Source organism: Peromyscus californicus, unplaced genomic scaffold (assembly GCF_007827085.1).
Source record: "Peromyscus californicus insignis strain IS unplaced genomic scaffold, ASM782708v3 Scaffold_4__1_contigs__length_199733344, whole genome shotgun sequence".
NCBI lineage: Eukaryota > Metazoa > Chordata > Mammalia > Rodentia > Cricetidae > Peromyscus > Peromyscus californicus.
Window position 1 is genome coordinate 612,087 of NW_026294562.1, and position 27,813 is coordinate 639,899.

Here is a 27,813-nt window from a genome sequence, read left to right on the forward strand (position 1 = left end):
ATCTTAGGTTGCAGATGGACAGCCTTCTTTTCCTATCTGTTGCCTCTTAATGTCCCCTGTCTCAGTGGATCCAGCCTTAATTTGAACAACGGTGGCTGAAGTATAGGAGATAAGAAGAATAGGATTACACTTCATTGTGAGCATGCAGGGAGGTCTGAACGTGACTGTCTCTCTTGCCCCTAAATTCCTGTATTGAAATCCTCATCCCAAGGAGAGGAGAGGGGGTAATTTGGTCATAGGTACAGAGCCCAATAATGAGATTAGCACCTGCATAAAGGAATCCAAGAGAGTTCCCACACAGGCTTCTGCACTAGGCAGGCAGGCCCTCATCAGACAGAACCCCCAGGAACCTGATTGAACTCTGTAGCTTCCAGACTACAGGAAAAGCACTTCCAGACCACCTCCCTCTCCCCACCCCATTTATGGCATTTTACTATATAGCTCAAGTGAACTAAAATGGGGAAGTTCCAACCTGGGGTGAGACGGCAGGACCATAACTCAGCTTGAGCTGTCAGGAACGAACACTGACTGGGGAGTTCCCTTTAGTGGAGGCCATCTCCAGAGAAGGCTGACATCTGGGACTATCTTTATTCTTAGTCCCCGTGGAGAGTCATAGTCACTTTGAGAGGGTGACATTTGGGAAGCCTCCTGGTGTCTGGGGATAGTGGGCATCAGTGCCACCCATGTCAGCAATGGGGAAGGGAGAAGAGGGATGCTGGTAGATGCATCCTGTTCGCCGCCGCCACCAGGGGGAGGCCTGGCGCAGCCTCCACTGCTCCCTGGAAAGCCTGTTAATTTTTGTCACTGCTGGAGCTGCTGGTGCATTGGAAGGATGAATGGGTGAGCCTCCTAGGAGAAGCAGCAATGCTTGGCTCAGCAAGCAGCGGGAAGGCAGCATTCTCCAGCTTGCTGCCTTCTGCTGGCGGAAGCTCAGGCCGAGGCTGGGAAATCTGCGAGGTGGTTCTGGACAGATTCTGTGCCCAATTTGCTTGCTTTTCCACACCCACTGTCTGCTGATCTGAGACTGGAAATGATTTGAAAGCTGGCTGGAGGAAAAGTGGACTCTGATGAGAGATGGGGGAGCGTGAGGCTTTTCTCCAGTCCAGATCCCAGAAGGCTTCCTAGAAGCAGTCTGCTCTCGCAGTAAAGAGCTCTGAGGTGTCCCTGGGCAGCAGGTGCCCATCAGAACAGGCTCCTATTAGAACAGGCTCTGAATCTCTGCAGTGCCTGTTGCCATGGCAAGCAGCCATTCACAGAGCCAACCTGATCATTCCAGACTCCCGCCCCACAATTTAGCCTGTGACCCAGCCCAGTGAAGAGGAAACGCTAGAAGCTAAAGGCTGAGCCTCTAACTTCAATTTGAGCAGTCTGGGCCTCACCTTCCTTATTTACTGGCCCATGTGTCTCTTCCTGCCTGGAAATAGTTTTTCTCTCAGCCTACTGTTTTGGAAAGAATGTGTAGTGTCCTGAGGTTCAACACCCCTGAGCCTTAGAAAAGAGTTGTTTCTCTTCCTGGTGACCAGACTGAATCCTCCTCACCTGTCACTTCCGAGCTGCTTGTAGGGAGGTTCCCTGAATCTGGCAGATTCTCAAATAAGGAAATCCAGATGACAGAGAAATGAAGTATACCCAAAGTCACTGGAGGTTATGTGAGCCTGGAAGTCAGACCCCTCAACTACCCAGAGCGTGGCTGTCGAATCCACACAGGATCTTTATTTATTTATTTATTTTTAAGTATTTATTTTAGGGGCTGGAGAGATGGCTCAGGGTTAAGAGAACTTGCTTTTTTTTTTTTTTTTTTTTCCTGCAGAGGACCTGAGTTCAGTTCCCAACACCCACACGGTGGCTTACAGCCATCTGTAATTCTGACCTCCATTGGCACCAAGTATGCATATGGTACACCTACATACATTCAGGCTAGATACTCATACACAGAATAATCTAAAAAAATTTTTTATTTTTGATTATGTACATACATGTGTGTGTCTCTGTGTGGCTATGTACACGTGCATTTGGGTGCCTGCAGAGACCAGAGGGATCTCCTTGGATCCCCTTGGAAGCTAGAGTTATAGATACTTGTGAGCCATCTAATATGTCTGGAAACTGAACCCTGGTCCTCTAGAAGAGCTAAGTATGTCCATCCCCACAGATGCTCTTTTCTGTCGTGTTTGTACTAGACCTGAGCCTCCCCCCAGATCCTTCCCTCTCTTTCTTGCCTTGATCCTCCAGCAGCAGCATTTCCACCCTGGGGACACTGCTCCCTTTTAGCTCCTTTCTGACATGATGGCCAAGATTTTGTCCAGCTACTGAGCCACGATGTCCAGTCTTGGAAGGAGTATGGGAAGAGAAAGGAAACAAGCTTAAGCTGAGAGACAGGTGACAGGCTGTGGGGAGAGGGCAGGGGGCATGGCAGGTGTGGTCCCAGCAGGGCCACTCAAATGACTACTGTCAGGATCTACCATTTGCAGCAGGGGCTGGCAGAACACAGGATGCTAGATGACATCTATTTAAACAGGAAAATCTGACTAGGCTGGATGCCTGTGGAGTGATGAATGGAGTAGCAGGCATGGACACTGAAGTAGGAATCTTGTTGTCTTTGCTGGGCCAACCCAGGTCTGGGCAAACTTATGCCATTTAGGGTGACTTGGTCATGCAGCCAGGCTGTGAGCAGTAGAACTTGTCCTCAGCCTCAGGGCTGGCATCACCAATGGTATTGAGACACTGGCTGCCAGCAGGCCTGGGTAGTACTAAGGACTGCCACAGGGTTCTGTACTTGGGTAGTAGATGAGAAGAAGTTCAGATTGTACCTCCTGTCTGCTGCCAGACTCCAGCAGCACAGAGATTTCTAAGGACAGCTTAATGCTGTCATCTCCTAGAACTTAGGAAGGTTGCAAGGCTTTAAAATGTCCATAACTACTTACGTGTTGTGATGTCAAGGAATGGCTAGAGTGCTGTGGAATGAGCCTCTTGTACACTGTAAAGATTTGTCACTCAAATTGGTTTAATAAAACACTGATTGGCCAGTAGCCAGGTGGGAAGTTTAGGTGGGGTGACCAAACTAAGGATGATGGGAAGGAGAAGGGCAGAGTGAGGAGTTGCCAGCCAGATGCAAGGGGGCAGGAGATGAATGTGCCATGCTAATAAAGGTACTGCCACATGGCAAGGTATAAATAAGGAATATGGGTTAACTTAAAATGTAAGGGCTAATTAGTAATAAGCCTGAGGTATTGACTGAACATTTATAATTAATATAAGCCTCTGTGCAGTAATTTGGGAAGTGGCTACCCAATATTTGGGAACAGGTGATTGGGACAGGAAATGTTTGTTTATATATGGTGCTCAATGTGGGGCTGAAATTTCCACATAGAACCTGACAAAGCTTAAAAAAGAATTATAGACACACAAGAATGGAGTCAAGCATGGCTTCTTGGTAGCTGCATTTTTCTCGGATGGGATCTGTTTGCTGGTAGTGAGCAGAGGCATGGCTCCTTTAAGAGATGGCTTCCTGGCTCAGAGCTAGTGGCAAAAATTGGCAGCTCTTTTAAGAAGCCCTGCTACCAAACACTTAAATGGAGTTTATGAGCAGCAAGCAGCATGCTACTCAGTGATGGTGTGGACCCAGAAACTTCCAGAGTTGGGGCAGTAAACATGGCTTTCAGAGCTGGTGGTAAATGTACCTCCATCACCATGAGGGTAGCCTCCTACCAAAGGGGAGGAGCCAGCACCAGCACACCATGATCTAAGTTACATAGCAGGTTTTTTTTTGCTCGTGCAGACAGAAAAGGTTACCAATGTACAGTAAGGACAGATTCAGACAAAAAGAGCTTCTAAATGGGTCACAGTGTCTATAAAAAATATTCATAGGCTTAAGAGAGAGGAAAAAAGAATATATACAACTTTAGATGAAAAAATATAGTTTTAAAATAAAGTCCTTAAAAAGGAATAGAGTAATAAAAAATAAAATAAGCAATGTAAAGATGTAAAATACACAGAGAGTCTGGGATACTGTATGTTATTGTGTTGTCTTTAAATTTTTTGACTACTAATGAACAGATGATAACTGCTAAGAAATATTTGATTGTTATTGTTAGTTTTTGGTCTTTTGTGGGGGAGCTGCCACCCAAATCCCAAATAAATCACACACAGAGGCTTATTCTTAATTATGAATGCTTGGCCTTAGCTTGGCTTGTTCCTTGCCAGCTTTTCTTAACTTTAAATTATCCTGTCTACCTTTGGCCTCTGGGCTTTTCCTGTTCTCTTCCTGTATACATTTCTTTGTTTCTTACTCTGTGGCTTACAGCTGGGTGGCTGGCCCCTGGAGTCCTTCTCCTTCTCTGGCTACTATTTTTATCTCCTCCCAGATTTTTCCTTCTCTATATTCTTTCTTCCTGCCAGCTCCACCTACCCTTTCTCTTGCCTTGCTATTGGCTGTTCAGTTCTTTATTAGACCATCAGGTGTCTTAGATAGGCACAGTAACACAGCTTCACAGAGTTAAGCAAATGCAACATAAACAAAGGTAACATACCTTAAATGTTCTACAACATTTGATCATGAAAGCTGCTAGATTAAACCAACCTGTATATTTTTAAAATATCTTGACTTCAAAATTTAAGTCAAAAGATATGTTGCTTTGATAAAGATGTTCTGCTTTTATTACACAGGAAATGAGAGGCTCTGGATTCATTCTGGGTTAAGAAAATTAAGGTTTGATCAAGGAAGAACCCTTGAAAAATCTCCTATGGGAACAGATGGCCCAGATGACCAATGTTTCTGAGCACCTCTGTTGCAATTTCCTCTGAGTTATGCATCCAGAACAGCTTCAAGGCTGCTGGCTGAAATGATCCAGCCTAACAGAATACTCTAGTCAGGACTTGACATTAATCCTAAATTTTCTCAGGGTTCTCCAAAGATTACCAGTGCTCCCAATCAACAGGAAGTAACCTAGAAAACTATGCCCACATTCCCCCAAAATGGGTTATGAATGTTTATTATCATTTAAGGGAGGTTGGCTACAAATTGTTATTGGTAATGGTCAGGAAGAAGCTAAACAAGGAGATTAGATTCAAGGATCTCATTCTAAAAAGAAAAGGAGAGATATATAAATGGTAGGATAAAAGGGTAGATTATTGAATCTACTTTAATCCAAAAAGCAACTATTATTCTTACATATTTTGCATTAGTATGAATTTTGATTTATTGATACAAATTTAACGTTAATTTTGTTATACTGTATATATATTTCTACTCTTGTTTGGGTATTATGTTTATGCAGCTCATTTAAAAATGTAATATATAATTAAGAAATACAGATTAATAGTCATCTATAATAGCAAACTTATAGTTAAGTTAGCTAGGTTTTCAAGGTCATACAGAGATATATTTCAGATAGATAAGTAAGCTTCAAACATGTCAAAGGGCTACAGAATATGGCATTTAAAATATTTTAAGAACAGACTTTTCTCAACAGTGAGACATGTCTGCTCCTGGCAGCACCAATTACTTCAAAGAGGATGATAGGCATCAAAGAAACTACATAAGGCAAAAGCTAGCTATCTGGGCAAATAAAGTGCCCTTGCCTCAATTGCTGACAGTTACTGTCCAAAAAGGACTAACAGGAAGTAAAAAAGGTGACTGCCAAACTTTGCCAAGACAAAGTAAGACAGTCAATCAAAATCCCCTACTTCACAGGTTAGACAGGCTAAGCATGTAGGCCAAAGTTGGATGCCCCAACATTGCAGAGGAACTTTGGGTGACTGTCCAGGCAGCTTGAAGTCCCTGTCATTAGGTAACATTCCACCCTTCTGGGGTTTTTGATGGAGTTGAAGACAAGATAGTTATAGTTTTCTTTAGTTATGATAAAAGATAAATGAGGTACAAAACTTTAGATTTACAAAGATAAAATAGATAATAGAATATTTTATCTGAATTTGTCAAATGCAAATGGACTGGACATTGCTAATGTAATTCTTGCCTGTATATATTTGTATGTAGTTATTGTATTTATTGTGTATAGTTTTACTATGTTAGTTAAAACCTTTTTTTTTTTTTTTGTTTTTCGAGACAGGGTTTCTCTGTGTAGCTTTGTGCCTTTCCTGGAACTCGCTTTGTAGACCAGGCTGGCCTCGAACTCACAGAGATTCGCCTGGCTCTGCCTCCCAAGTGCTGGGATTAAAGGCGTGCGCCACCACCGCCTGGCTAAAACCTTTGTTTTTTAATTAGACAAAAGGGGGAAATGCTGTGGGATAATCCTTTTCTTGCTTTCTTTCTTTTCTTTCTTCCTTTCTTTCTTTTTTCTTTTTTCTTTTTTTGGTTTTTCGAGACGGGGTTTCTCTGTGTAGCTTTGGTGCCTGTCCTGGATCTTGCTCTGTAGACCAGACTGGTCTCGAACTCACAATGATCTGCCTGGCTCTGCCTCCCGAGTGCTGGGATTAAAGGCGTGTGCCACCACTGCCTGGCTGGGACGATCCTTTTCTACACTATGAATATGTATTACTCTCATTGGTTAATAAAAAGCTGACAGGCCAGTAGCTGGGCAGGAAGTTAGGCAGGAAAACCAAACTGAGAATGATGGGAAAAAGGAGGGCAGAGTGAGGAGTCACCAGCCAGACATAGAGGAGATGAATGTGCCATGCTAATAAAGGTACTGCCATGTGGCAGAGCATTAATAAGGAATATGGGTTAATTTAAAACGTAAGAGCTAGTTAATAATAAGCCTGAGCTATTGGCCAAGCATTTATAAGTAATATTAAGCCTCTGTGTTGGTTATTTGGGAGCAGGTGGGCAGGACAGGAAATGTCCGTTTATACTAGAGGATATTTACATACCAGCATCCTGACTGAAACCTTGTCTCCCTCCACATCTAAAAGTTAGGGGTCAAGCCCCTGAAAGTCCCACATGGAATTTTTCAATGGTCGCTATCTTAATTAGGGTTTCTATTGCCGTGAAGAGACATCATGACCATGGCAATTCTTATAAAGGAAAATGTTTAATTGAGGGTGATATAGAAATGTAGGTTATAGATATGATAGGATAAAAGGGTAGATTATTGAATCTACTTTTAAAAAGCAACAACTTGTTTGAAATATTTTACATTGCTATAGATTTTAGTTTATTGATACAAATTTAAAGTTAATTTTGTTATACTGTATGTATATTTCTACTCTTGTTTAGGATACTATGTTTATGCAATTCATTTAAAATTGTAAAATATAATTAATAAATACAGATTAGTAGTCATCTGTGATAATCAAACTTATAGTCATGTTAGTTAAGTTGTTTAGGTATACAAAGGAATATTTCAGTTAGGTAGGTAATCTTCAAACACTCCAAAGACCTACAGAATATGGCATTTAAAATGTTTTAAGAACTTAGACTTTTCTGGATAGTGAAACACTGTTAACAAAGTTTTTCATGATAATGAGACACATCTGTTCCTGACAGTACCAAATTACTTCAGAGATGATGGGCATTGAAGAAACTCCTTATGGAGTTTGCTTTCATTATGGCAATGTTAGCCACTGGGCAAAGAAACTGTTCTTGCCTTTGACTGCTAACAATGTGGTATGCAGACTGGAGAGGCAGAACACACAGGAAAAAGAACTGTTGAACTTAGCCAAAACAAGGCAGGACAGTCCTTCAAAATTCCTGCTTCACAGAAGAGTTTGCCAGACATTCTACAGGACACAGAGGAAAGTGACTGACAAACTTTGCCAAAACAAGGCAGAACAGTCCAAAATTCCTGCTTCACAGAAAAGTCTGCCAGATACTCTAGGCCTGTAGGCTGAAGATGGATGTCCCAACATTATAGAGGAACTTTGGGTAACTGTCCAGGCATCCAAATGTCTCTGTTGTTAAGTGGGTCTTTTTTTTTTTTTTTTTTTTTGCTTTGCCTGGCTGTAACAGAGGGGTTGTGGAAATGATGGTAGCTTGGCATTCCATTCATCAGTGGCTGTCATTCAGAAGAAGGATATGTGCTCTGGTACCAGGAGACTTAGTCATCATCAAGCCAAGAAAAGATTTTATGAGACCTGAGAGACAAGGAAGGAAATGCTTAAAAGCCAAGGCTGTTTGTTGCCTTTGTTGGATCTTGTTTCTTTATTCCAACACCAGATGCTCAAAAGAAACCATTTGACCTTTCACTGTTTGTTCCTCTTGAGAGCCCTCAGTGAGGTTTATCAAGTTAAGGGTCCTGTGAGAATTCTGGGCAAATTTCTGGGGCTGGAACTTAATTGTGAAACAGGTGATGGTGGAGCTCCTGGACCCCACAGGGTACAGGTAACACTGTGAGCAGCAACCCTGGGCACACCCAGTCACGGTACAAGCCACCCTCTGTTATGTCTACACAAGAGTCAGAGTTCTCCTTTACGAGAACCAAACAGAAGATGAGTGCTTGAATCCCATCATCTCCCTATTCCTAGGAAGAAGGGACTTCAGACAGGAGGTATTTTATAGATAAATAGAGCAGCAGCAAGGACAAATGGCAAAACAGAGGAATAAAAATGAGAAGGGGGAAATTGAAAAGCAGAGAATCGTCCAAGAACCTGCTAGTTTGTACTTGGTTGTCAGCTGCTGCAAGCCGCAAAAATATACAAGTAGGACTTCAGCTGATTGTGACTAAGCTAGTACCTGGAAGAAGCCAAGGGCCTTCCAGAGGTCAAGCTGAGGTCCAAGGAGCCTTGGTGATATTTGGCTTTTGATTATCAGCCGTTTCCTGCTATGAGTTTCTTGTGTGCTAGTGTAGCTTTTCCATAATTTATGGGGCACCATTTCCCCTTTACTAAAGAATATTTAGATAACCTTGTGTTCTGACAGCTATGCACAGCCAGAACCCCAGTTCAAGCCTCCCTGTAATTATTGTCATTGGCAGCATCCGGCCAGGTCCATCCCCAGACAGAGGAAAAAACCTTATCAGAGACACCTCTGTACTCTCTTAAGCGTCCAGACTACCTGTTTGAGAAGGCCTGGCGGATGTGTCAATTAAGCTTAACTTCCTCCTTTCCCAAATCTTACCTCCAGTTCCAGATCTCCCTTTAACTATCACCAGAGGCATCTAGCTGTACACAGGTTGCCTAGCAACCAAGCACACTTGACCCAACACTGCAGGAAAAAAACGGCAGATAGCTTGGACAGATAGGAACCACAGGAAAAAGAAGGCAGTTTTATTTTCTCCCATTGACCTAGCAACTTATAGATTCTTAACATTTTCTACCAATCATGTTTAAGGTTATAGTTGAGCACATAAGATCCCTCTTCTTAGATATTACCCGAATTTAGCCTTTAGTTAATTCATTAGTCACTTCCCTTTTGGGTTGCAAATGATAATTATCAATTACTGCCCCTCTATGTGATTCTTATCACCCTTCTTTTTGACTGTGGGAGCCTGGTGGTCACTGCCTGAGGAAAATTCTTACCTGCCTTTATGACCACGTAGAATTCAAGTCTGGTGACCTTGCTCGACCAGGGGATTGCTATTGCTTGGGTTTATAACTGGATTCCTGGAAGACTTAGGAGGAACCTGGAGAACTTAGAGACAGAGAATGGAGAGGAATAGGAGGATTTTGACCAGAGAGTACGTGTGGACGAGATGGAAGATAAGGAAGAGTCAGATGGGGAAGTACTAGCTGGGTAAGAACAAGATGAAAAGGGCCTAGATGAGGCAGAATTAAGATAGAACTTAGAGGGAGCAGTAGATAAATATAGAGAGAAATCAGACAAGAAAGGAGCTAGGTACAAGAACAGAACTGAAGCTGTGTAAATAGGATGTTATCCCAGAGGAATTAAAGCAAGTGGACTATAGAGCTCAGTGTGCTGAGATTCTACTTTCCAAAAATAGTCCTCGCCATTCATAGTTTCTCTCTTGAACCCCTGGGAAGTATTAATATTAAGGCTGGTCCTTCTAATATTATACAAGAGTCACTGTGAGGCTTACTGCCTCCAAAGACTGACTTTGAGTGTCCAGGCTTTTCGTGAATCACTACTAACTTCTGTCCCATTCAGTCTGAACACCTTCCTTTCCTAGTATCTGTACACTAGCTTATTTTGTGCTCAGGAGGAATGGAACCAGAGGAAATGGGTTCATAAATACATTTGTAAATGTTTTTTATTGTATTTGTGTGTGAGCGTGAAAGTGTATGTACAGTGAGTGTGTGCTGATGCTCTCAAAGGCCAGAAGAGAGTGTCAGATCCCTGGAGCTAAAATTACAGGCTTTTTGTGAACCACCCCACATAGGTGCTGGGATCCAAACTCAGGTCTTCATGTCAGAGCTGCAAGTACCACTGAGACACTTCTCCATCTACCCCCTAAATTCATTTTTAGTGCATTGATTTATTGAGGGGGGGTATGTGCATTCCACAGAGTGTGTGTGGAGGTCAGAGGACAACACTAGGGAGACTGTCCTCTCCTTCCACTATGTGAGTCCCAGGATTTAACTCAGATAGTCAGTCTTGGTGGCAAGCACCTTTTAACCAGATGAGCTTCTTACTAGCTGTGGTGATATAGTGTGTATCAAATAAAGCTTGCCTGAAGATCAGAGGACAGAGCCAGCCACTAGATTAAACACAGAGGCCAGGCAGTGGTGGCACACTCCTTTAATCCTAGCACTTGAGAGACAGAGATCTGTCTGGATCTCTGTGAGTTCAAAGCCATCCTGGACTACATGAGATTGATTCAGTCTAGGAGAGAAACAGCCAGGCAGTGGTGGCACACACCCTTCTTTAATCCCAGTACTTGGGAGTCATACACCTTTAATACTAGCACTTGAGATCTCATGCCTTTGTTACCAGTATTTGGGAAGCACACATGCCATGAATCCCAGCACTAGGAAGGAAGTGAAATGGCTGGGCGGAGAAAGGTATATATGGCATGAGGAGACAGGAACTAGTTCTTTTTGGCTGAGTACTCAGAGGCATTCAGTCAGAGGATTTGTGGAGTTGGCGAGGTGAAAAGTTTCTCTAGTGGCTTATTCCTTTGTCTGTCTGATCTTTCAACTTTCACTCTGATATCTGGCTCCAGTTTTTTATTATAAAAATATTTAGGAATCGTGCAACAGTAACTCAAGGCAGGAACTAAAGCAGAAGCTATGGAGGAGTGCTGCTTACTAGCTTGATGCCCATGGCTTGCCCAGCTTTCTTTCTTACAGCCCTGGGCAACCGGCCAGGGTGACACTATCCACAGTGAGCTGGGCTCTCCCACACCAGTAATTAATCAAGAAAATGTCCCACAGAGTTGCCTACAGGCAATCTGATATTGACTGAAGTTCCTCTACTTAGATAACTCTAGCTTGTGTTAAACTCATAAAACCAACCAGGATACATGCCATCTGATGAAGACTACTAGGGTAGTTCCCTTTCCCTGGGTGCTAATCTGTGAAGCTTGTGGTGGGTTGGGAACAGTCCTCAGCCAGACATATCTGCTTGTATGAATGACCATGTATGGCCAGTTCTGGCCTCCCTGAATTTGGTGGCACACACAACCCATTAAGAGTATGTGAGGATTTCACCCACTCCCTCATTCTTCCCCATCCTCTCACCAAGCCACATCAAGAGACCAAGTTTTGTCTCTGGATCCCTGCCTTGAGAGTGACATCAGACATCAGTCCACATCACAAGCCTATGTTAGGATCTCTGGTAAGCGAGGCTTGGCCTTGTTCTCATTCTTGGACACACAGGTCTAATAGCTGTATCCAATATGTCCAGCCTCCTTGCTGGCCCATTGTGGGCTAGGAAGAACCAAGAAGGAAGTGACAAGGCTGGGAGGCCATGCCTTATCTTCCCGACGCCTCCTCTGAGGGGAGTGTCTAAGGGTGACCGTGGCCTGAGCTTGTCTCCCTAGGATTGGGAACCTTATATGTCCCTGTTCCTCTTTTGTGAATTCACACTTGTTATTGCCGCGCTTCCTCCACTGCAGATGGAGAGGCTGGCCACAGGACAAGTCCTGGGGAGTTAGGGAAGTTCCACATGGCAGTGGCTCTCGCTGTCTGGCTCCTGTATTCTGTGCCATTATTTCAGTGGTGAAAGTCACCCCATACTGTCCCTGATGACTTCTGCCTGCAGCTGTGACCACCTGTACCCATCCTGCCAGCTTCCTTTGTCCTAATCATCAGTGGCAGCCTGCTTTGGGAAATAAATGGCTGTCATCTGGCAGGTATATGACAGAGGCACAAGCTGGGACTGACAGGGGCGTGTGTGGTAGTTGCAGAGGCTGAGAGTTGGTCAGGCTCTGAGAGAAATACCCTGTCTGGATCCTTCCATAATGTGGCTTTCTTGCAGGCTCCCTGCCCTTCTCTGTCCCTTTGTTACTGGAGGCCAGGACCACCAGGACCTGGTGGTAGTGGGGAACTATGGGCTACACTACAGTTATTTTTGTGTCTTGGTCATAGTTCCTATTGATGTGAGGTGCCCAGTCTTGCAGTGACCCCCTGTGTTTGCTGTCTGGCTTTGGCCTTTTGCCTGTGGCTGGTTGCTGTCATTACTGTGCCCACCTAATTATCTGCCATGAGTTTTGGAGAAGGAGGAGGAGGGAGAACAGGGCAAACTCTACTCCATGAAGCTATGGAGCAGAGTCTCCTCACAATAGTAGCCCCTGCTACTCACTCCCCTGAGCTGCTCCAGGAAGGCAGCTTGGCAGTGACTCAGGTATGGTTCCTGGGAATAAGGTTTGTTCTTCATTTGTTCTCTACTTGGAGTCCCTATGAATTCCATGTTCTAAGTTCTGGTGAGCTTGCCAAGGCCTTGGGAATGGGGTCTGTTTCATGAGCACTGTCCTATGCTGAGGTAGAGATGGTCAGAGCCTGTCAAAGAGGAGTGGAAGGCCCAAGCCTGAGAGGTGGTGTCAAGTTCAAGAAGGGAGGTAAGAGAGTGAAAGACTTCTGAGAATGACAGCAGCCACTGCCACTAGTGTGAGTGTGTGTGTACGCGCGCGCGCGGGGGGGGGGGGGGGGGGGGGGGGGGGGGGGGGGCGGGCACCAGACAGCAGTGTGAGAAGGAAGTTCCTGTGGAGTCAGGACTCAAGTTGGTATACTGCTTCCAAGAAAGCAAAGGATGCTGAGAGAGGCAATGAACAAAGGAGAGCCCCAGGCCTCCCTAAGAAGAGAAGCAGGGAAACAAGCATCACAGGCTACACCTTGAGGTAGCTTCTGTGAGAATTCTTAGCAGCAGCCGAAATCGACCCACTGGGTGTTAGCTGGTTCTTGTGGTTTGAGTGTGAAATGTCCTTCATAGATCACGTGTTTAACACTTAGTCCACAGCTGGTTTTGCTATTTTAGAAGATTGTGGAATCTTTAGGAGATGAAAGCCTTTCTAACAGAAGTGGACCCCTCCTCCATGGGCTGACCCTTGAGGTTTTATAGCCCACCCCATTTCCTGTCCATTCTCTGCTTCTTGACCCCATATGCAATATTGATCAGCCATCTCCCACCCTGCCATGCTGGAGTATCTCCTCAAACTGTGAGTCTAAATGAACCCTTCCTCCCTTACGTTGCTTCTCACATAGGATTTGGTCATAGCAATAAGAGAAGTAATTGCTACACCAGCTTTCTGTCACTGTGACGACACTGACATCATCGACTTATAAAGAGGAAAATCTCATTTGGCTCAGTTTTGGAGGTACTAGTCCATGATCGGTGGGTCCAGTCACTTCTGAGCCTGCGATGAGGCGAAGGATCACAGAGAAGATGCTTGATAAAGCAAAGCCATTCACTTCATGGTCAGGAAAGGAACATGAGGGAAAGCAGAAGGGCTGGGATATTCCTATTCCTTTCAGGGCACATACCCTAAAGATCTCTTACTAGGCCTCATTTCTTAAAGTTTCTACTACTTGCCAATGGTGCCACAGTCTGGGGCCCAAACCCTTGACACATAGATCTTTAAGGGACACTCAGCACTCTATAACACCATCTTATGTTTGTGTGAGTGTTAGCATTGTCCTCTGTTAATGTTGGGCATAGACACACCTAATCTGCCTTCCTAGCATGAACCTACACTGTCATGTGCCGGCTACTGAAACAACAACTTGAGCCACCCCAAGGTGGTGCTACCTGCCAGCCCACAGCTGGCACAGTTCTGTTCAACAGCATGTGTGCACCTACTTCAAAACATCATTGAATTTTCCCCATGTTGCTTTACTAAAAACAAATGGGAAGTAGTAAAAAGAGAAAGTGCTAATATTAGAGCTAAGCCAAATAACATTTCCATGTGTGCTGGCTAGTTTTATGTCAACTTGACAAACAGAGTCGTTTTGGGAAGAAAGAATCTCAATTGAGAAAATGCCTCCACCAAATTGGCCTTTAGTGCATTTTCTTGCTGGAAGATTGATGTGGGAGAGACAAGTTCACTGTAGGCAGTGCCACCCATGGGCTGTTATAAGAAAGCAGGCTGAGCAAGCCATGGTAAGCAAGCCAATAAGCAGCACCCCACCCACCCTTATGGCCTCTGCATCAGCTCCTGCCTCCAGATTCCTGCCCCGATTTTCCTGGATGATGGACTATAAGCTGAAATAAACCCCTTTCTCTCTAAGTTGCTTCTGGTAATGCTATTCAGCTGAGCTACATCCCCAGCCCTTGATGTGAAGTACTTTTTATCTCTCAGATTTAAGACCACTACCAGTGAAGGGTATCTTGTGAAAATTTGAAAAGGGGGTTCGTTTTTTTCCTCCTCTATGTAAATATAACACTATGCCAAGGTACACAGCTGAGTTTCAGTCCCCACTAAATCTGTGGCCAGATGCTGCTACATAGTGGTCAATCTGCCCAACAGTGCAGAGCTGCCCAGGATGGACGTGTATTTATAATACATGTCTCTTGTTCTAATTCTATACAGTTAATTTTACACACATTCCACATTTATAAAAACAGAAGACTGCCTACAAACAATATTTATTGTTCCTGTTCTTTAGATTATAAGACTTTTCCCATATTTGAGACATCCTTAGGAAAGTGAAAATATACAACCATGAAATTATGATGGGTAAGACTAGGTAAAATTCATGTCCTCCATCAGTAATCCTCACTACAGCAGGAGCAAGTTTTTTTTATTTCCTAGAAGTCTGTGTCCTGGTTTGGCTTTTTGGTTTCTGTTGCTGTGATAAAACACTGACCAAAAGCAACTTGGGGAGCAAAGGGTTTAATTTAGCTTACAGGTCACAGTCCATCATGAAGTCAGGACAGGAACTCTGCTTATTGGCTTGATTCCATGGCTTATGTTCAGTTACAGTTCTTACACTTTCCAGGATCTATTTCCCAGGTGTGACATCACCCATAGGTGGCTGGGTCCTCCCACATCAGTCAACAATCAAGAAGATGTCCACAAACTTGCCTATATGTCAATCTGATGGAGGCATTTCTTCAACTGAACTTTCCTCATCCCAAGTGACTTTTTTTGTGTGTAAAGTTGACAAAAACTAAACAGCACATTTTGTATCATGTCTTTTACAGAATTGTCAACTCTTTGAGGACATGAGCTAGATGTTTCACTTGTCTTATTTCCAGAGCACAGCACAAAGATGTGTGGGAGTGTGGTAGAAAATGGTAAGGATTGCTGGAGTCCATGTTGCAGGAGTATGAATGAGCCTTCTCCAGTACATGTCCTTTTGGGTTCCTCTTGATCCTCTGGGTGTAAATGCACCTAATGATAAATTTGTTTCCATTTCCCAGACTTGATGGGGGCAATGCACTAGGGCTGTGGTTCCAGAAGCTTACCAGGCATCAGCCTTAGGACAGAGCACAGTCTTGACAAGTTCACATTTGAGAGCTAGTGGGTTCCAGCTCTCTCCTTGAATAGCACATCCCTTTCTAGTTGAGCTTAGAAGAGTGGGCCTAGCTTTGGCAAGTACCTAGTAGAAGGAATGTTCAGATGTGGAGAACAGGGTGTAGAGCTCATGGAATAGGCTTGTTTAGGGGGCAGCCCCTCAACAGAACAGAACAAAATGCCCTCTTAATTGTGGAACAACTCCAGGGTATACTTAGGAATCCCACAGGACTCATCTCAGCATGCCCCACAGCAGAGTTGCATTAGCTGGTGTTCCTCAAAGAGGAATGGATTTTATGTTTCTCTAATGTGAGCAGTCTGATAACCCTGGTAGAAGAGAAATGACTGTCCCTAAACCCTTCTCAGAATCCTAGAGATCTTGGTCATGGCTGCTTTGTGTCCAGACAACTCCTACAAGCTGAAGGTCTTTGTTCTTGAGATTTCCAAGTTCACCTCCTTTTCCTTCCATCTCAGACAAGTTGGAAAGGCAGCTTCCCTTGGTCAGCAATTGAGAGTGTTGGCTCATGGAGTGGAAGAAACACACTTGTGATAGACAGAGAAAATGCTCATGTTTTATGGTTAATAGCTGCTTTAAACAATGAATGAATTACCATTCAACTCCACCATGTAGAGCCTTCTAACTTGCCATTCCCAGCAGCTTTGTGGGCCTCTGTGGATGAATAGCAGCCCCTTTCAGGCTCTGTGTTTCCTTCTTGATGATCAGGAAGGTAGTGGCTCAATCAGTGTGGTCCTGGGGTCTATGGCTTCCACACATTCTGGAACTTGTTTGGAATGCATGAGGTTCTCAGGTGCCCCACAGACTAAAACTTGCCTTCTAACTATGCCTAGTAATTCCTCAATTAAATTTGAAAAGAGTTGTTGTACAGTCTAGAAGGGGTGTGTGTGTGTGTGTGTGTGTGTGTGTGTGTGTGTGTGTGTGTTAGCATCATCTATCAACCTAAATCATCTACATCTTATACTTATTAAAATCTATTCTTTGGTAATTTCATTTGTGAATACAGTTTATCTATATTTTACTTTTTAAAAGATTTATTATTTTAAAATATTTATTTATCTTTTACTTCTAGTTGTGTGTGAGAGTGTGTGTTTGTGAATATGGGCCTGTGAGTTCATGTGCCTGCAGAGGCCAGTGGTGTTGGATCCCTTGGAACTGTAGTTATAGACAGTTGTGAGCCCCCTGATGTGGATGCTAGGAACCAAACTCAGTTAACTGCTGAGCCATATCTCCAGCCCTGCATCTGATTTTTGCCAACAAAACCTCTCACTGAACCTGGAACTTACCAATTCAGCTTGACTGGCCAGCCAGCCATGGATCATTCTGTCTCTGCATCCCCAGTATTAGGAATTACAGGTGTATATTCATATGCCTGGTTTTTATATGAGTGCTGGAAAGCTGAACTCTATGGTGATATTTTATTTGTACTGAAATGTGATTTTATTTGTATGATAATAAATAAAGTTGCCTGGGGGTCAGAACTAATAGCAAGTCATAGCAGAAGCTGGGCGGTGGTGGCGCACGCCTTTAATCCCAGCACTTGGGAGGCAGAGCTAGGCGGATCTCTGTGTGTTCAAGGATACAGCCAGCATGGAAACACATGCCTTTAATCTCAATACCAACCATAGAAGACCTGGAGGTCTGTATAGATGGGCAGTGATGAGGAGGTCATGTGTTTGGGTTTACAACCAATGAGAAGGCAGAACAGAAAGTCTATAAAAAGACAGATACACAGGAAGTAGCGCATTTGCTGAGGGAAAGGACAGCAGTGGCAGCGAAGGGTAAGCTCAGCTCTCAGCTACTGCTCTGACCTCTTGAGCTTTTAACCCTGCAATTGGCTCTGTATTTCTTATTTAATAAGACTGTTCATCTACAGAACTCAGGTCCTCATATTCATATAACAGTTTACCACTAGAGCCATGTTCCCAACCTCTGACTCTAAGTTTTGTGGTTTCATGGCAAGTCCCACAGCCTGCATAGACTGAGGCTGCTATTCTATGCCTGGGCCTCTCACACAGGCTCAGTTCAGCTTCAGCATTAGCCCAAGACAGGGCATCTCTGAGCCATAATTTGGATTCATATATTACAAGTGGGAGAAATCTAAAGCTTACCTCAGAAAAGTTAAACTTTTTGGCCACTGTTACCTACCTCACTGGTGACAGAGCGTGGTGCCCTATCGAGCTGGCCCAACTTCAGTCACTTTTCATGTAGCAGTGTCCAAGGCAGGATCTATAGAGCAAGTGACATTTGAACTTTGCTGAAAGGTGAGCAGTTTGCCAGGCAGTCAGCAGAAGACAGGTGTTCTACAGAAGAGCTAGGGAGGTAGCACTTAGGAGAAATCTGGGCAAGTCCACAGGGTGGCCTGAGATTCAGTTATCTTTTATAATCTCTTGGGTCCTATTTGAATGCTAGCTTGCCTTGAACTTTTTCTGATGTGCCCAGGATGTGGGCAGAACAATCAGGTTACCTAAACAGTCGGCAAGCTTAGATGACATCTAATAACAGTGTGTTCCCTAAAGGAACTGAATACAGAGTGGAGTGGGATGCTCAGCTGGAGAAAGAGACTCCTGAGAACGGAGTTTGCCTTTAAAAATTCAGCTGCCACTAGATACAACAGGGTAATCTCACCTAGGCCACCAAGGGCATCTCCAGGGCCACACACTTGGAGTTTTTGTTTGGGAGGATGAACTGCTACCAGGAGGCTTGGTAGTTCTTTGGTATTCATCTTGTGTTTGTGGATCAGTCTAAGGAGTCATTCATTAGGGGCCCCTACATCATTGGACAGGATGTCACAGAGACACACAGGTTGTGGTAGAACCCCTATATCAAATCTCAGAGGCATCTTTGCAAACAGATTCTTATGCCCCTTTCCTTTCCTTTCCTTCCTCCCTCCCTCTCCCTCTCCCTCCTTCCTTCCTCCCTCTCCCTCCTTCCTCCCTCCCTCCCCCTCTCCCTCCTTCCTCCCTCCCTCCCCTTCTCCCTCCTCCCTCCCTCCCTTTCCTCCCTCCCTTCTCTGATCCTCTCTCTCTTCCTCATTTTCTCTTCATCTTTCCTCCTTCCTTCTTCCTCTCTTCTTTGATTTTGTTGGGGTGGTGTGTGTTAGTTTTTTTTTTCCTATTTCTGTAATAAATTACTATCCTGACAAAAGCAACCTAAGGGGGAAAATGTTTATTTTAGCTCACAGTTTGAGAGTACAGTCCATGGTAACAAGAAGACATGGTGGCAGGAGCGTGAGGCAGCTGGTCACAGAGCATCCACAGTCAGGAAGCAGAAATGAATGTTTGTGCCCAGCTCCCTTTCTCTCTTTTAAGTAGTCCAGGTGAAATGGTGCCACCCATATTCAGGGTTTGGTCTTCCTACCTCAATAAATCCATATTAAGAAAATCCCTTATAGGGGAGAGGGGACAGATATGATTAGGATATATTGTATACGTATATGGAAATTTCAAAGAATAAATTATTTTTACAGTCCTTAACAGGCATGATCAGGGGCCCTTTTCCCAGGATGTACAGGGGAGATGACAGCCATAGGGGAAAGGCAATACCAGAGTGGAACATAGAAGTAGAATCAAGGAATGCTAGGTGACAGCAGGAGGGGCTGGAGGGCCAGGAAGTACCCTAGTGTCTCCCAGAGGAGCATTGTCCACTCATTCCTCAGCTTGTGACTCTGTTCCCCATAGAAACAGATATCTACTGTCATAAGCCTTTCTTCCCACATTGTCTCAGGGACTTGCCTATCTCCATCCCAGCATTGGGCCTATAAGGTACAGGCACACACTGCCACGTCTGGATTTTTATGTGAGTGCTGGGGATCTGAACTTGGGTCCTTGTGCTTGTGCGGCAGTCTATTTATTTAGCCATCTACGAAGATGTTTCCAATTTTAGTATATGAAAAAACCACATACTTTTCTTGACAGAGCAAGTCCATGGTCTCCAAATGGGATACTCAATATGATCTCCTGGGCTTTAGGAAAAATATGAGGACTTTGAGGTTAAAAACCAAGAAAGTGGGCTGGAGAGATGGTTCAGTGGTTAAGAGCACTGACTGCTCTTCCAGAGGACCAGGGTTCAATTCTCAGCACCCACATGGCAGCTCACAACTGTCTGTAACTTCAGTTCCAGGGGCTCTAACATCTTCACACAGGCATACACATAGGCAAAACACCAACGAACATAAAATAAATAGTTTTTTAAAGAAACAAGAAAGAAGTTATACTTTTCCAGTCCTTTAATGTTCTAGCTGACACCAAAGAAAGCTATGAATGTATGCCTACACATCTGCATACACACCTACATGCAAAATAAATAATAATATCACTTTCTTTCTCCACATAAAAGCACCAAGGGCCAGGGAGGACATAGGAAGGAGTGGTCCCCAGTTTTAACCATGACAGTTAAACACTTCATTTGTTCTTGCTTGCTGGTTCCATCCCCCTCCTAGAGGACTCTGGCCTTAGTCTTGTGATTTGCTATGACTAATGAAACAAAACCATTATGCAAGCAGAGGCTTGGAGGGTACTTAGGCATTGGAAACTACCTTACTGTGGAACCTCTTGACATGTGGTGTCAGACAACACAGCTCCATGGAGTTTGAGAGCCTTGTGGCAAGATGATTGCATATATCTCTACTGGGGCCTGGGGCTTATATATGAGGCCATCCTCCACCACCAGCTGTAAACAGCATCACCCAGTCCACAACAACTACCCAGATCACCCAAAGAGTCAGGAGAAAGTAGAAGCATGTGTTGCTTCAAGTCACTATATTTGGGGTGCTTTGCTTTGGTTACTCAGAAAAACTGAGGCATACAGGTCCAGCCTGAGATCTTCAGCCCAGGTTGAATGCTGTGAAGCTCATACAATGCATGGTCTGCAAATATGAGGACCTTCAATATTGCTTCCAACTTTTTTTCCTGTTGCATCCTCAGAGACTAGCTGACAGATGTATCCAACCTATTGCCCACAGGCTACATTAGGCTGAAGACAAATATGAATTCAGTTCAAGCAAAATCATAAACATACTTAAAATACTATGTTTTTTTTGTGTGTGTACATGACTTTTTTTTTGCGGGGTGGGGTGGGGTGGGGTGGGCAGTCATCTCAAGAATGATCTGTGTAGGTGATATCATATTGTCATGCTAAAAGGTTGGACATGTCTGAATGTTTATTCAGCACATAGTGCAGGCTTAAAAATATTTTTGAGGTAATGAATGAAGATGAGTCCCAGAAGACATACATTAAATATTTTTAAGTGCATTGCATGAATTATTTTACTTAATCTTTGTCTCACATATGCAGCAAGTTCTTTTTCATGTCCATTTTAAAATAGGGCATTTAAGGCTTAGAGAATGCAATATAAGTTGCTTGCCCAAGATCAGACCACTAGAACAGCCAAGTAGGGATGAAATCTCTCCCATCCACCTGTTTTCAAGCAGCCTTAGAAGTATTGCACACATTACCAGAGATTCCAGCCCATCCATCATTCCACATGGAATGTGCTTTTATCTGTCGAAGCTAGAAATAGCATGCTCATCCTCTCTCTGTTGCTTAAGCTGTCCTTAGTCACCAGGTCCTTAGGGCACACAGTGAAGGTTGACACCTGATCACTTTGCCCTGGAACCAGGTTGCTTATGATGGTGACAGCTGTGTGCCTGGTGGGTCTACAATGGGGGTCACTGACAGAGGTCATCAGGAGTAAAAGACACCCAGCCAGGATCTGGCTGCTTCCAAAGCCAGTAGCTGGGAGGGGAGCCAGGGTGCTGTTCCAGCTTGGGCTTAGAACTAATTGATGCCAGATGCAATCCCTGGGACCCAGGTGGTGCCCATTATGTGAAGAACTAAAACCAGCTTCAGTGGAGGGGTCTATGCCAGGCAGGAATGGCCAATCACTATGCTGGAACAGTCTATGTAAAGCCCTCTGTCTGCCAATCCTCCTTTCCATCCAGGCTTGGAAGGACAGAAACAGCACAGATTGGAGAGCTAGGTAGTCTGTGCACAAGCTACATGCTGGGCTACTGGGCTTTGGTAATGGTAACCTCCAGTCCTTGCTGACTGCTTCCACAGGAAGACTCTCCTGGTAACTGGTGGTTCCCAGATTCCTTTCTGTTGTTTGCTTCAGCATGCTCTGTCCCTTGATCTATCTTGTCTTTCCTCCACGACACTTGTAACTCAGGACCTCACACATGTGAGGCACTCTGTCCTGGAGCTACATGCCCAGGTCCTGTTTATGTGCTTTCTTTACCATCTCTCCCAACTAACCTCGAGTTCCACGAAAGTAAAAGTTTTACTTGTCTTTTTCTCCATCCTATCTTCAATGACATGTCATGAAGATAGTAGTTGTGGAGTAAAAAATTTCTTGGATTGGGCTGGAGAGGTGGCTTAGAGGTTAAGAGCACTCACTGCTCTTGTAGAGGACCTGAGTTTGGGCCCCTCGATGTTGGGTACCTCACAGTAACTCTAGATCCAGGAGCCACAATGTCTTCTGTCCTCTTGTTCATTTGCACTCATGAGCACCCCCACCCAATACACACTCTTAAAATATTTTAAAAATTGCTAGAGGGCCTGGATTTGTAACTACAGTACTTGGGAGGTTGAAGCAGGAGAATCTTCAATTCTAGGCCAGCTTGGGCAACATAGGAAGACCCTATCATAGAAATAAGAAAAAAACCAGTTTAGTATTTTGGGAGACAGGGTTTCTGGCACTGCCTAGGCCGGCTGAAAAATTATGATCCTCGTGTTTCTGACTCCTAAGTTCTGGGATTTCAGATATGCACTCCCACACCAGGCAAGGTCAGTTCTTGAAGACAAACATTGTTATTGTTATTACTATTATTATTTTTTTGTGTGTGTGTATGTGTGTGTGTAATACATGGGTGCAGGGAACTGAACTCTGGTCCTTTGGAAGAAAAGCAAGCACTCCTAACCACTGAGCTATCTTTCCAACCCCTCTTTTCACTATTTCAATGAAACAGGATAGTAACGTAAGAAACATTGGTGACTTGCTCAAGTTCAAAGAGATAGCAAGTCTAACATATTCTTACCATGTTCAACTGACTTGAAACCTGTGAGGGTTAATTAAGCATGTGCCCCAGGTGATAAGAGGGAGATCATGCCTATTGTACAAACCTCTTTAAAGAAAAACAATAAGGTCCCAAACACCATTTCCTCTCCAGACACCTTTTTGATCTAATAATCTAAGAAATTATTTTTTTCAAGGAAGAGAGGCTTCAGACTCAGAATTAGACTCTCATGGTGAGATTTGGCAATAAGAGGCAGAAAACCTGAGAAGTCATGTGAATGAGACAGAGATCAGCAGTCAAGGATTATAAAGGCAACTAATTCCCTCTTTGTCAGGAATTGGGACTCCTACTCCTTGATCTGGCACTCAGTCTAGATGACAGTCTAAGCTGCTGCACTTCCAGCCATCACATTTACCTTCTTGCCATCAGAAAGAGGGAAGTCTTCACCACTTTAGGGAGCACTTCCTATAAGTTAAATGCAATGACTCAGTTTATTCTCCTTCTACATGAAGGCTTAATGAAAAAAAGGGAAAGAGGGGGAAGCAATGATTTTGTTCCTGTGTTTGAAGCCACTTATGACATCTATGGCTCACTGCCCATGACAGAGCCTCTGAGCTGGCAGCTTTGATCAGAAGATCAAGGAAGGCTTCATTTAAGGACAGGCTATAAAGTGAGACTTACCTGTGACCTGGGTCTTGGGCTGACGAGGACAGAAAGTTGTTCTATGTGTGCCTCATTGGAGAGGGAGAGTTTAATTCCCTCCTCAAGGTGTGCGTATAAGCTGCTGCACCTTGGATTGCATTGAAGCCCAGTAAAGAGGGAATGTTGGTAAAGAATTACTGGTAGGAATTATTGGGGTACTGCCAAGGTGAAGGCAAGGGACTGTCACTGCAGGCTGATCAGATAGAGCTCAGGCCCTGGATGAGCCAATCTCTTGTTGCCCCATTAAGCAGGGGGAATAGGGCTGGCAAAAAGCTTAGGGAGCAGGTTCTATGATGCTCCATTAAGCTGGCAAGACCTGAAGCCCAGTTGTATGAGCCCTCTGTGCATTCAAGTGCATGGAAGGAACTGCTGCTTTCAGGGGAAAAGGCCCCTAGCTCTGGACAGCTGTGGATATAACTCAGGTTACACCTGCTAGCTGGTGAAGCGCTGGGAGGGTGGTAGAATGGAACCAGGGTGCTCAAAAGAGGGGTGGAAGAAGGCACCATGCCCTTTGGGTCCATGCAAATGTGTGTCTGCATCCAATAAACCACCAGCATCTGGAAGGCATGATAAGCAGCTCCCCCCCCACATAGGGAACACACAGCCACACTAAGATACCCTACCCCCAAGATGCTGGAGGAATGGGGGATGCTCCCCGAGGTAGACCATGCCCCTTCATGTCTTCTCAGAGAGGAGGAAGGAGATCCCCAAGGTCTGGTTAGGTGAGTCCTCACCAGACATACCCCCACCACAAGAACCAGGGCCTCCTTGCCCAGGTCTCTGCCCTTATCAGAGAAAGGCTACAGAATAAACAAGGCAGGGCTGGCAGTGCAAAGAGCTGTCAGTGACCACAATGGGACGCCAGAGACAGCTACTTGTTCAAGGAGGGGACATGGAGCAAGGTTTCACCTGAAAAGAGTCCCTGTGTCTGTCTAAGGAAAACCTCCACAGGATGAGGCTGGTGCTTTTTCCCTGTTGTCCTGGGCAGGTGGTCCTGAAGGGTTGATGGGGTGTCCCTGAAGAGGAGTCATTTGATTTCCTGGAATTTGGATTTTGAAGTGTGGTGATAGGGAAAGGGACTTTTCCTAAAAAAAAAAAAAAAAAAAATGGTGAAAGTCTAAGAACTACTGAGAGCTCACACTGAGTCTCAATTTCCTACACACATGCACACACACACACACACACACACACACACACACACACACGATGCTGATGTGGCCAGTGCCATTTTACTCATTTTATAGTAAGCATAGGCTCAGAGATGTGAAATAACTTTCTTGAAGGCAGAAGGTGCCACATGGTGGATCCAGGTCCTTCATCTGTCCTGGAGTGATTTAGATACCTAGGAGGTAGTTTAGGCACACATTCCAAAGGAAGCCAGCCACACAGGGCAATGAGTTCCAGGTGATGAGTAGGTGTGGGCCATACTCAATAGGAGAGGAAGGCAGATAATATCTGCATATTCTGGTTGATGGTCTGGACCATTCAGAGTGGTTAGCAAGCTCAGCAGGAAGAAACTCATGGAAGGCAGCAGTTGGACATAGTGTGGCATAGAAGCCTAGGAGGAAACAGAGGGCAGAGACCACATAGACCTGCCTGAATGATAGTTGGTAGCTTTGATTCCCTGTGGCGGGACATCAGGATCCTTACCGAGGGTCAGAGACAAGGAAATGGAGCTGGGCCCCAGGTTTGCCTAGAAATAAATACTGAACATACAGCAAATTGGAGGTTTCAATGTCAATCTATTTAAAGATGGCAGCTCAATGAAAACTTAGGTGGTTGGGGATGTGGCACAGTAGGTAGAATGCTTACCTAGTGTGCCTGAAGCCCTGGGTTTGATTATAAACACTGCACAAACTGGGCATGGTGGATTATGTGTGCAATCCCAGCACTTGAGAAGTGGAGGCAGGTGGATCAGCACTCAAGGACAGCCTGGGCTACATGAGACCCTGTCTGGAAAGGAAGGAAGGAAGGAAGGAAAGAAGGAAGGAAAGAAGGGAAACAAAGAACTTTGCCATATATCTGATAGTTTTTAGGAGTCTCAGATGCATATTGTATTCTGTCTCCAAAGTTCACTGGTCTCAGCAGTCTTCTGGTCAAGTGTGTTTCATATGGTTTGGTTATATCTGCTTACTGAAACCCACAAATGCTTCCTGGATTAGAAGTGATGGACATTGGAGATGTGCAAGAGAAGAACTATACTGAACTCTACCAGGAAACTGGGCATTCAGAGTGAGAACTTCAGCAGTGCATTAGTTGACAGAAGTTGCTATGATAGATAAAGCTTGGACCTCCATGGCCTCAGCTGCTTGTTTATGCCACAATGAATGGCTATTCCTGCTGTGGATATCTGTATGCTGTGAATGTGTTGCTCTGATTGGTTAATAAATAAAGTGCTGATTGGCCAGTAGCCAGGCAGGATGTATAGGTGGGACAAAGAAAGAGGAGAATTCTGGGAACAGGAGGGCTGAGTCAGGAGACACTGCCAGCCACTGCCACAAGAAGCAAGATGTGAAGGCAGAACTGGGAAAAGGTACCAAGCCACGTGGCTAAACATAAATAAGAATTATAGGTTAATTTAAGTGTAAGAGCTAGTCAGTAATAAGCTTGAGCAAATGACCATATAGTTCGTAAATAATATAAGCCTCTGTGTGTTTACTTGGGCCCGAGTGGCTGCGGGACTGGCGGGTGAGAGAAATTTGTCTTGACTACTGGCAGGCTGGGACACAGGAAAACTTTAGCTACATATTCCTGGTTGGTTAGGCTTCACCCATAGACTGGATCTTGTGGCTCTTCCCTTTTGTGAATCCTTGGAGTCTTTGGCAGTCAGCCTAAAGTGGACTGCTCTTATGGTAGTGTTCTCAACCTTCCTAATGCTTTGACCCTTTAAAACAGTTCCTCATGTTGTGGTTGTAAGTAAATTGGTTGCAACAACTCTGCGGAAAGGTGTCCTGACTACCTGGGGAATCAGGCAACACCTCGAGCTGCTTAGAACAACAGCTCTGCCCTGAAGGTGTCCTGGACACCTGGAACTGTTTAGCACAGCTCTGATGGCTGGAACTGCAAGGAGGCAGTTCAGCCCTGGAGGGCTAGGTATCCCGGACACCTTGAGCTGCTCAGAAAAACAGCTCTGCCCTGAAGGTGTCCCAGGCACCTGGAGCTGTTTAGCACAGCTCTAACGGCTGGAACCACAAAGAAGCAGCCCAACCATGGAAAAGAAATTTTTCTGACTTCTCGGGAAAGTCTGGCCTGGAACTGCTTCAGCAGGGAAGGGTATCCTGACTATTCAGGAAAGTCAGGGTATACCTGGTATGATGGGGGATGGTCTCCCCACAGGATATTGCAATCCTGCTTCTCTCCTGGAGATCCGCTACAGCTGAGCCTTGCTCAACCCCCACTTAAGGGGGCTTCCTAGCAGAGTTCTGCTTCTCCACGCTCTCTCCGGCCTAAGATGTTGCTTCTTTTGCTTCGCTCTGCAAAAGGGGAAACCCCTGCAGAAATGTAGCAATCTCCTCTGGCTCTGGAGAAAAGTGTTACTTTTTCAGCTCTCTCTTGCTCTGTTCTCTGAGGGACGCCTCAGCAAAGATCTTCTGTCCTGCTCTTCCTTGCTTTGCTCTTTCAGCTCTCCCTTGTTTTGTCCACTGAGGGAGTCTCAGCAAGGATCTTCTCTGTGCCAGTGAAGGAAGATCTTCACACCCAAAACTCTTTTGAGAAAGAGATTTATTTGGGAAGGAGTAGTCCAGGAGAGTAGCTGCCTCCTCTAGGGTAGAGAAAACAGCTTTTTTTTCTAACTGACCAGGCAGGATGGTTTACACAGGAAGTCTTGGGGGTGGAGTCAACCAGGAGTTGACTTGGGGCCCAGGGTTCTACTGTCCTGCTCTGTGATTGCTTGGTTTCACAAGTCAGTTGGCTAGGGACAGAGATGGCTCTGATCTGACTGAGCCAAACTGTGTTTCTTTCTGCCCTGATCTGAGCCATCTTTCCCTAGTTCTGGGCTCCAGGGTCAGGGTGGATTTCTTTAGCCAGCCCCCTTTCCCTACATTGGTGATCCCCAACCAGAAAATTATTTTAGTTGCTACTTCATAACTGTGATTTTGCTACTGTTATGAATCGTAATTAAGTATCTTTTCTAATGGTGTCATGCAAACCCCGTGAAAGTGCATTGTTTAACCCCAAAAGGGTTGTGACCCACAGGCTGAGAGCTGCTGTCTTATGGGGAAGCATTCTTGCCCAGGTGTAACAAAGATCTCTGCCACTCACAAGAAGCAGTCACTGAACTTCACTAAAATGCAAGCAGCTGATGTTTCTGGAAGCAACATACTTTGTCTGCAGACAG

At 44.6% G+C, this 27,813-nt stretch overlaps 1 long non-coding RNA gene across 1 annotated transcript in view; it reads right to left on the reverse strand.

The window, feature by feature from the left end:
• Positions 1-27,813, reverse strand: part of LOC128095228 (uncharacterized) — a 50,402-nt gene that overhangs the window by 13,749 nt on the left and 8,840 nt on the right. Inside the window, exons 2-3 of the long non-coding RNA XR_008213192.1 lie at positions 24,387-24,562; positions 17,908-17,988 (exon numbers count right to left, since the gene is read on the reverse strand). This is a non-coding gene — a long non-coding RNA (uncharacterized LOC128095228). The remainder of the gene's footprint in view (positions 1-17,907; positions 17,989-24,386; positions 24,563-27,813) is intronic.